The following is an 8,460-nucleotide window of genomic DNA, read 5'->3' on the forward strand; positions in this document are numbered from 1 at the left end:
CATAGTGATAGTGTTTTAGACGTTGCCCGTTTACAGTGAACGGTTCTGTGGATTTTCCTTTAATTTCTATCGCTCCACTGGGAAAGATGTTAGTGATATGAAAAGGACCTGACCATCTGGATCGTAGTTTTCCCGGGAATAGCTTTAGTCTAGAGTTAAATAAAAGGACTGCGTCGCCTTGCTTGAAGATTTTCCTTGATATACGCTTGTCATGCCATTGTTTTGTTCTTTCTTTGTAGATTCTGGCATTTTCATAGGCGTCTCTTCTGAGTTCCTCTAATTCGTTTATGTCAAGGATTCTCTTTTCGCCGGCGACCTTATAGTTTAAATTCAGATTTCTAATAGCCCAATAGGCTTTATGCTCTAACTCTACCGGGAGGTGACAGGATTTTCCATAAATGAGCTTAAATGGGGTCGTCCCTATGGGGGTTTTATAAGCAGTTCGGTATGCCCACAAAGCTTCTGGTAATTTTAATGACCAATCTTTCCTTGAAGTGGCGACTGTTTTCTCTAATATTTGTTTAATCTCTCTATTGGACACTTCCACTTGCCCACTGGTCTGAGGGTGGTAAGGTGTCGCTATCCTATGTCTCACGCCGTATTTAAACAATAGTTTTTCGAGTACCTTGGATATAAAGTGCGATCCACCATCACTGACTACTATTCTTGGGATGCCAAATCTCGGAAATATTATATTCTTAAAGAGTCTAGTTACTACTCGGGTGTCATTTGTTGGAGAAGCTATAGCTTCGATCCATTTTGATACGTAGTCAACTGCCACGAGTATGTATTTGTTACCGAAAGAGGATGGAAAAGGTCCCATGAAATCTATTCCCCACACGTCGAAAATCTCTACTTCCAAAATACCCTTTTGTGGCATCTCGTCACGTCTAGATATGTTTCCTGTGCGTTGGCATCTGTCACATTCCTTGATAGCCGCATGTACGTCCTTCCATATAGTTGGCCAATAAAAGCCGGCTTGTAGGATTTTAGAGCAGGTCTTGGATGTACTTGTGTGTCCACCATAAGGAGCGGAGTGGCAGTGTTGGATTATATTTTCTACCTCTTCTTCGGGTATACATCGACGGAAGATACCATCGGGGCCTCTTTTGAAAAGTAAGGGATCATCCCAGTAATAGTGTTTTATGTCGTAGAAGAACCGTTTCTTCTGCTGGTAGGATAAAGTAGGTGGAACTATTCCGGCGGCTAAATAATTGACGAGATCAGCGTACCATGGTGTGACAGATATAGCTAAGGTAGTTTCTACTTGCTTGTGAGAGTTATTCTCTTCCAAAGTAGCTATAAGTTTATCGTACGAGAAATCATCATTAATTGATGTTCTTTCCGGTTCAAGGTTCTCAAGTCTAGAGCGGTGGTCTGCTACTACGTTTTCAGTTCCTTTCTTGTCTTTGATTTCTAAATCGAACTCTTGTAGCAACAAGATCCATCTTAGGAGTCTAGGTTTAGCATCCTTTTTTGTTAAGAGGTACTTGATAGCGGCGTGATCAGTGTAAACTATTATTTTGGCTCCGACCAAGTAGGAACGAAATTTATCTAGCGCAAATACCACTGATAGGAGTTCTTTCTCGGTAGTGGCGTAATTCATCTGCGCTTCATCTAGGGTCCTACTTGCGTAATATATAACGTGAAGCTTTTTATCCTTTCGTTGTCCTAAAACAGCACCTACAACATAATCGCTGGCATCACACATTATTTTGAATGGTTCATTCCAGTCCGGAGTCTGCATTATGGGGGCGGAGATCAATGCTTGCTTAAGCATTTGAAATGCTTTTAAACAGTTATCGTCGAATATGAATTCGGCATCATTCATCAATAGTCCGGTTAAAGGTTTAGTTATCTTAGAGAAGTCTTTGATGAATCGTCGGTAAAAACCGGCGTGTCCTAAGAAGCTTCGTACTTCTCTCACGGTTCTTGGGGGTTGAAGATTTTCGATTACCTCTATTTTGGCTTTGTCTACTTCAATTCCTCTGTTCGAGATGATGTGTCCTAAAACAATTCCTTCTTGTACCATAAAGTGGCACTTCTCCCAGTTAAGTACTAAGTTTACTTTTACACATCGCTCAAGAACTCTTTCTAGGTTTTCAAGGCATTCTTCAAAACTTTGTCCGTATACGGAAAAGTCATCCATAAATACTTCCATGATGTTTTCGAGAAAGTCGACGAAAATTGCCATCATGCATCTTTGAAAGGTTGCAGGAGCATTACACAGGCCAAACGGCATTCGTCTATAAGCGAAGGTACCAAAAGGGCACGTGAACATTGTCTTTTCTTGGTCATCAGGGTGAATTGGTATTTGAAAGAAGCCTGAATAACCGTCTAGATAACAGAAATGTGAATGTTTTGCTAATCGTTCTAACATCTGGTCAATGAATGGTAAAGGGAAATGATCTTTTCGGGTTGCTTTGTTTAGTTTCCTATAGTCAATGCACATTCTCCATCCCGATTCGATTCGTTTAGTTATAGTTTCCCCTTTTTCGTTTTCAATAACGGTTATGCCTCCTTTCTTTGGTACTACGTTTACAGGACTAACCCATTTGCTATCAGATATAGGATATATAATGCCTGCTTCTAATAACTTGGTTATTTCCTTCTTTACTACCTCACTCAGGATCGGATTTAGTCTCCTCTGGTGTTCCCTAGAGGTTTTACAGTCTTCTTCTAGCATGATGCGGTGCATACAAATAGAAGGACTTATTCCTTTAAGATCGGTGATGTGGTAACCTAGTGCGGTTGGATACTTTCTTAAGATATGTAGGAGTTTTTCTGTTTCGAGTCTTCCTAGGTCTGCATTAACTATCACAGGCCGTTCAAGTTCTAAGTCTAGGAATTCATATCTCAGATTTTTGGGAAGTGTTTTCAGGTCAAGGGTTGGTTTGTTAAGACATTGCGTAGGGTCCGGTGTTATTGCTAAACATTGGTTAGATTTGTCTTCTACAAGGTAGTCGGATGATTTATCTTCTCCTAACTCTGCTTCTTTTATGCATTCATCGATGATATCCATGAAGTAACATGTATCTTCTATTGCAGGTGCTTTCAAGAATTGGGAAAGAATGAACTCAATTTTCTCTTCACCTACTTCGAAGGTGAGTCGTCCTCGTTTTACGTCTATGATTGCACCGGCAGTTGCTAAGAACGGTCTTCCCAGTATAATGGGTGTAATATCATCTTCTCTAATGTCCATAATTGTAAAATCAGTTGGAATGTAGAATTGACCTATGCGTACGGGAACGTTTTCAAGAATTCCTACAGGATATTTTATGGAACGATCTGCTAGTTGCACAGACATTTTGGTTGGTCTTAATTCTCCCATTTCCAGTTTCTTACATATGGATAAAGGCATAACGCTAATTCCGGCTCCTAAATCGCATAAGGCTTTGTCGATGACAAATTTTCCTATGTGACAGGGTATAGAGAAACTACCCGGATCCTTGAGTTTAGGAGGCATGTTTTGGATTATAGCGCTACATTCGGCAGGGAGTGTAACGGTTTCGCTATCTTCAAGTTTCCTCTTATTAGAAAGAATTTCTTTTAAGAATTTAGCATATGAGGGCATCTGCGTAATAGCTTCGGTGAACGGAATTGTAACGTTTAATTGTTTAAGGAGATCAACAAATTTTCTAAATTGGCCCGCATCTTTGGTTTTAACAAGCCTTTGAGGGTAAGGGATAGGTGGTTTGTAAGGTGGTGGAGGTACATAAGGTTCCTTCTTTTCTATGGTTTCCTTATTACTCTCTTCCTTTTCCTTAGGTTCGCTTTCCTCAGTTGATTTTTTAGGGTTTTGGTTTTCTATCCTTGGATCAGACGGTCCTTCCACTTCCGTTCCACTTCTTAATATGATTGCATGAGCGTGGCTTCTCGGGTTAGGTTGGGGCTGTCCAGGGAATGTACCAGTTGGGGCAGCAGTAGGCGCTTATTGTTGAGCTACTTGTGATATTTGTGTTTCCAGCATTTTGTTATGGGTAGCCAGGGCATCTACTTTGCTTGCTAGTTGTTTAAGTTGTTCGCCAGTGTGTACATTCTGGTTTAAGAAATCTTTATTGGTTTATTGTTGGGAAGCTATAAAGTTTTCCATCATGATTTCCAAGTTGGATTTCCTAGGGGCGTTATTGTTAGGCATGGATGGGTTCGGTTTCTGATATCCGGGAGGTATAGCTGGGGCTTGATTTGGAGATTGTCCAGGTGCGTACAAAGCATTATTACGTTTATATGAAAAGTTTGGATGGTTCTTCCAATTTGAGTTATAGGTATGCGAGTAGGGGCTTCCTTGAGCGTAGTTTACTTGCTCTGCTTGGATTCTTGTTAAGAGTTGACAATCCGTAGGAGTGTGACCTTGGATTCCACAGACCTCGCAATTCTGAGTTATAGCAACCACGGCGGCTGGAGGTGATACATTTAAACTTTCAATTTTCTGGACCAAAGCATCCACTTTTGCATTGACGTGATCAAGGTTACTTATCTCGTACATGCCAGTTTTCGTTTGAGGTTTTTCCACCATTGTTCGTTCGGTTCCCCACTGATAGTGGTTTTGGGCCATGCTCTCGATAAGCTGGTAAGCATCAGCATAAGGTTTGTTCATTAGTGCACCACCTGCAGCGGCGTCTATTGTTAACCTTGTGTTGTACAAGAGACCATTATAAAATGTGTGAATTACTAACCAGTCTTCCAAACCATGGTGTGGGCAAAGTCTCATCATGTCTTTGTATCTTTCCCATGCTTCGAAAAGAGACTCGTTGTCTTTCTGTTTAAATCCGTTTATCTGGGCTCTTAAGATAGCTGTTTTGCTTGGCGGAAAGTATCGGGCAAGAAAAACTTTCTTCAACTCGTTCCATGTGGTGACAGAGTTGGAAGGGAGAGACTGAAGCCATCTTCTAGCGCTATCTCTTAATGAGAAAGGAAAAAGACGAAGTCGAATTGCCTCTGAAGTGACACCATTAGCTTTAACAGTATCACCGTATTGGACAAATACGGATAAATGAAGGTTTGGATCCTCGGTAGGATTTCCAGAGAATTGGTTCTGTTGCACAGCCTGCAACAGCGAAGGTTTAAGTTCGAAGTTGTTTGCTTCGATTGCGGGTGGAGCAATACTTGAATGCGGCTCATCTTGCGATGGGGCGGCGTAATCTCTAAGAGCACGAGCTGGTTCTGCCATCTCGGGTATCGAAGGAAAAATGCTTTTTTGAAATCAGGAAGTTCTACAGGAGGGAGATTGTTTGCAGCACGATATTCCCGAATTCGTCGTAGGACTCGGAGATATAGTTCGATATCGTTGATTCGTAAATAGAGCGGTTCGCCTTGTGAGCGAGTGCGTGGCATACAAATCAACGAAAGAAAGAACAGAAGAAAAAGAAACCTTAGTCTCTACAGCGTAACGGAAGAGTTACGATATCGATTAAATAAAAGTCCCCGGCAACGGCGCCAAAAACTTGATCGCTCGACTTCGTGAGTCGAAATTGGGGTACAAACTGCAAGTGCACAGTTCTATCGCGTAGTTTTAAAAGATATCGATCCCACAGGGACTTATGAATCGATATACCGTTATCTAAGGTTACTTCGTAAAGCTAAGGTGGATAATGTTCGATTGTTTGGGGGAAAAGCTAAAACTAAAAATAGAATCTAAATTAAATATTAATAAAGCGAATATCGGTATGTAGTTCGTCGTAATTAGGGAATCAATTCTTTGTCGGTTTCTTGGTTTTAAAATAAATCTTTTCAGTTGACTTTATTGATTAAAAATTTTATCTCAAACTCTCGCTCTGTTGAATAAACCATGATTTTATGTTAATGTAGCTGTCACTTATAATTAAGTCAAAAAACCATTTTTTGAAAGCAATACAGTCCATAGAAACTCTTTTCAAGAAAACACTGACCGTTTAAACACCCTTATCTCAAACTCTCGCTCTGTTGACTTAGGTTATATAATTAAATTCGAATGCTTAACTCTCGTCCTCACATTCAATCTTTAAAAATACTTTTTGGAAAAGATCGGAATTTAATTAACTCTAAAACTTGCTCTCGCCCTGATCTAGAATTAATGTCTAATTTACACTGTCCAGTTAAAACCTCAAACTCTCGCTCTATTGATTTTAACTTCTTTATGTCTTTTACTTTCGTAAAAAAAAAACCTTTGTTATTAACCCTGTAAATTGAGACCGTAAAAAGAGTGATTTTAATTTTAAATTTAATTAAACCGACTTAGTTTTTGATTCCTTATTCCGCTTACTTTACATACCGATATCTAAGCGAATTAGCCAGACATGCTAAACAAACTTAAATACTTATCATGCATAAACAGACTCATCCCAGGCAGATAATATAAATAAATAATAAAACAAAGCATTAAATAATAATTAAAGAACCTGAATAAGTTAAACAGTAGTCTTGAATAAGTTAAACAGTAGTCTTGAACACTCCACCACAAGCCGGTAGGATTTGTTCTTGGATTCTTCAATTAAACAACAAATTAAAACGAAGGAAATAAAAACTGGATTCTAACGTAAGGTTAGATCCGATAAAAAGGTACACAATAGTTTCCGGTGTAGAAACTATTGTGCGAAAAGAATTAACTAAATGCTAAAAAGGAAATAGAAATTGCAAGGGAAATAGTGTAAAACTCGTAAAAGCAATGATGTAAAAATAATGCTTAAGTTGCTGGAAGAGAAAAAGGCAAAAGCGAAAACGGCAAAAGGAAAAATATGGAAAAAGCGTGTGGAACCCTTTTAGGTTTGGAAAGTGGCTATTTATATTGGTGCCTTGAGTAACTGCTTCCGCTTCCAAAGGTCTTCAACGTGCAAAGTACTTAGGCGTGGATATCAGCTTCAACTCTCCCTCAACGTCTCTGAAGCGTTCCTTGCGCCAAAAATGTAGGGGACTGGTGTGACGTTCGTCACACCATGTGTGACGTTCGTCACACCATGTGTGACGTTCGTCACAAGAGTGTGCAAGGCGTGACGCTCGTCACAGCCTCTGTGACGTCCGTCACAGGCACAACACCTGTGTTCTTGTACTTTGGGCTGGGCTTTGATATTTGGTTCATTTTCTCTCCTTTTTGCACCTCCTTTTCTTCCATTTTTACTTGTGCTTCAAAATAAGCCACCTGAGACAAATAGGAAGAAAATACCGCGTAATATCTAATAAAATGAAGTGAACTGAAATAAATAATGATAAAATTTAATTGAATTAAGTCCTAAAATATGATATAATTTCATGTTATCATGTTTATACTGCTTATCTAGAAGCATCTAGTGAAACACTTGTAATGATTGAAATTGTTTGTAATTCCTTAAGCGACTTGTTTAGATTTGTATACTTGAGAGGGCTAAGAGGTTGTTAAACTCTTAGACGGATTTTGTAATCTGTTGAGATTAGAGGATTTATTCCTTATTAAAGTTGGAATTACCTTGCCCGGGTGGACTGGAGTAGCTTTGAATTTCAAGCGAACCAGGATAAATCCTTTGTGTTGTTAGTTTTTATTTTATGTGTGTGGTGTTGCAAAAAGATTTTGACTCCTGTGAAAACAATTCAAACCCCCATTTCTTGTTTTTCTCTACCTTCACAGGCTTCTGAAGAATGGCAAGCTTCTGAAATTGTGTTATGTAGCTGAAGATTCTAAGGATCTCAAGACAGACGATTGATGTTATCAAGGTTCTGACTGAGGTTTCTGAAGACTCTGAAGATTCTGAAGACACTGAAGAACTTAAGCCAGACTACTGACATTGTCAAGGTTCTGACTCAAGGTTCTGAAGTTTCTGAATCTAGCTCTCTATTTCTTCACTTCATGCTTCAATCATCTTTTATTAGAAACTAATTAATCTGAAGATAAGATCAAATAGGAACGCGATCAAATAGTACATTGTATAAATCGAACAACCTTTCCACTACCTGATATCATGGGCAAGGATTGTACTACTCATCACACCCATCACTGAATATGTGGGTGAAAGGACGTACATGGTATCATTCCTTTTTCATCCAATAGTGGACAGCCGTTCAAGGAGCTTTCCCCATTTTCCCCTCCAATGGTCACATGCTTACACTATATAAGCATGCATTGGAGACTTAAAGAACTCTCGCTTTCTCTCTTGCTGCTGAACTACACAAGCTAATTTTCTTTGTGAAAAGATCATCTTTTGTATTCAGTGTTCTTTAAGTATTTTTTATTCATTTGTATAAAATTTGCTTTTGATGAAGCATCTTGTAACACATTAACTTGTATTCAAAATATTTGTTTGATTCCTTAAGGAGGTTATCCTTGAGAAGACAAAAAAAGTTTTTCTTTGTGAATCCTTAAGGAGACTAAGGTTTAGTTGGATCCTTGAGAAGACAAAGAATGGAATTCTTTGTGTTTATTGTAATCTATTGATTATAGTGGATTAAGTCCTTGTGTATAAGGAAAATCATCATGGGGGGTAGACTGGATTAACTTTGAGTTTTAAGAGAATC

At 39.0% G+C, this 8,460-nt stretch overlaps 1 pseudogene; it reads left to right on the plus strand.

Annotated features, from left to right (window-relative positions):
- The first annotated feature begins 4,685 nt into the window (after window positions 1–4,685).
- Window positions 4,686–4,785, plus strand: LOC127099125 (uncharacterized; annotated as a pseudogene).
- The last annotated feature ends 3,675 nt before the right edge of the window (window positions 4,786–8,460 follow it).

This window comes from Lathyrus oleraceus, chromosome 6 (assembly GCF_024323335.1).
Source record: "Lathyrus oleraceus cultivar Zhongwan6 chromosome 6, CAAS_Psat_ZW6_1.0, whole genome shotgun sequence".
Classification (NCBI taxonomy): Eukaryota; Viridiplantae; Streptophyta; class Magnoliopsida; order Fabales; family Fabaceae; genus Lathyrus; species Lathyrus oleraceus.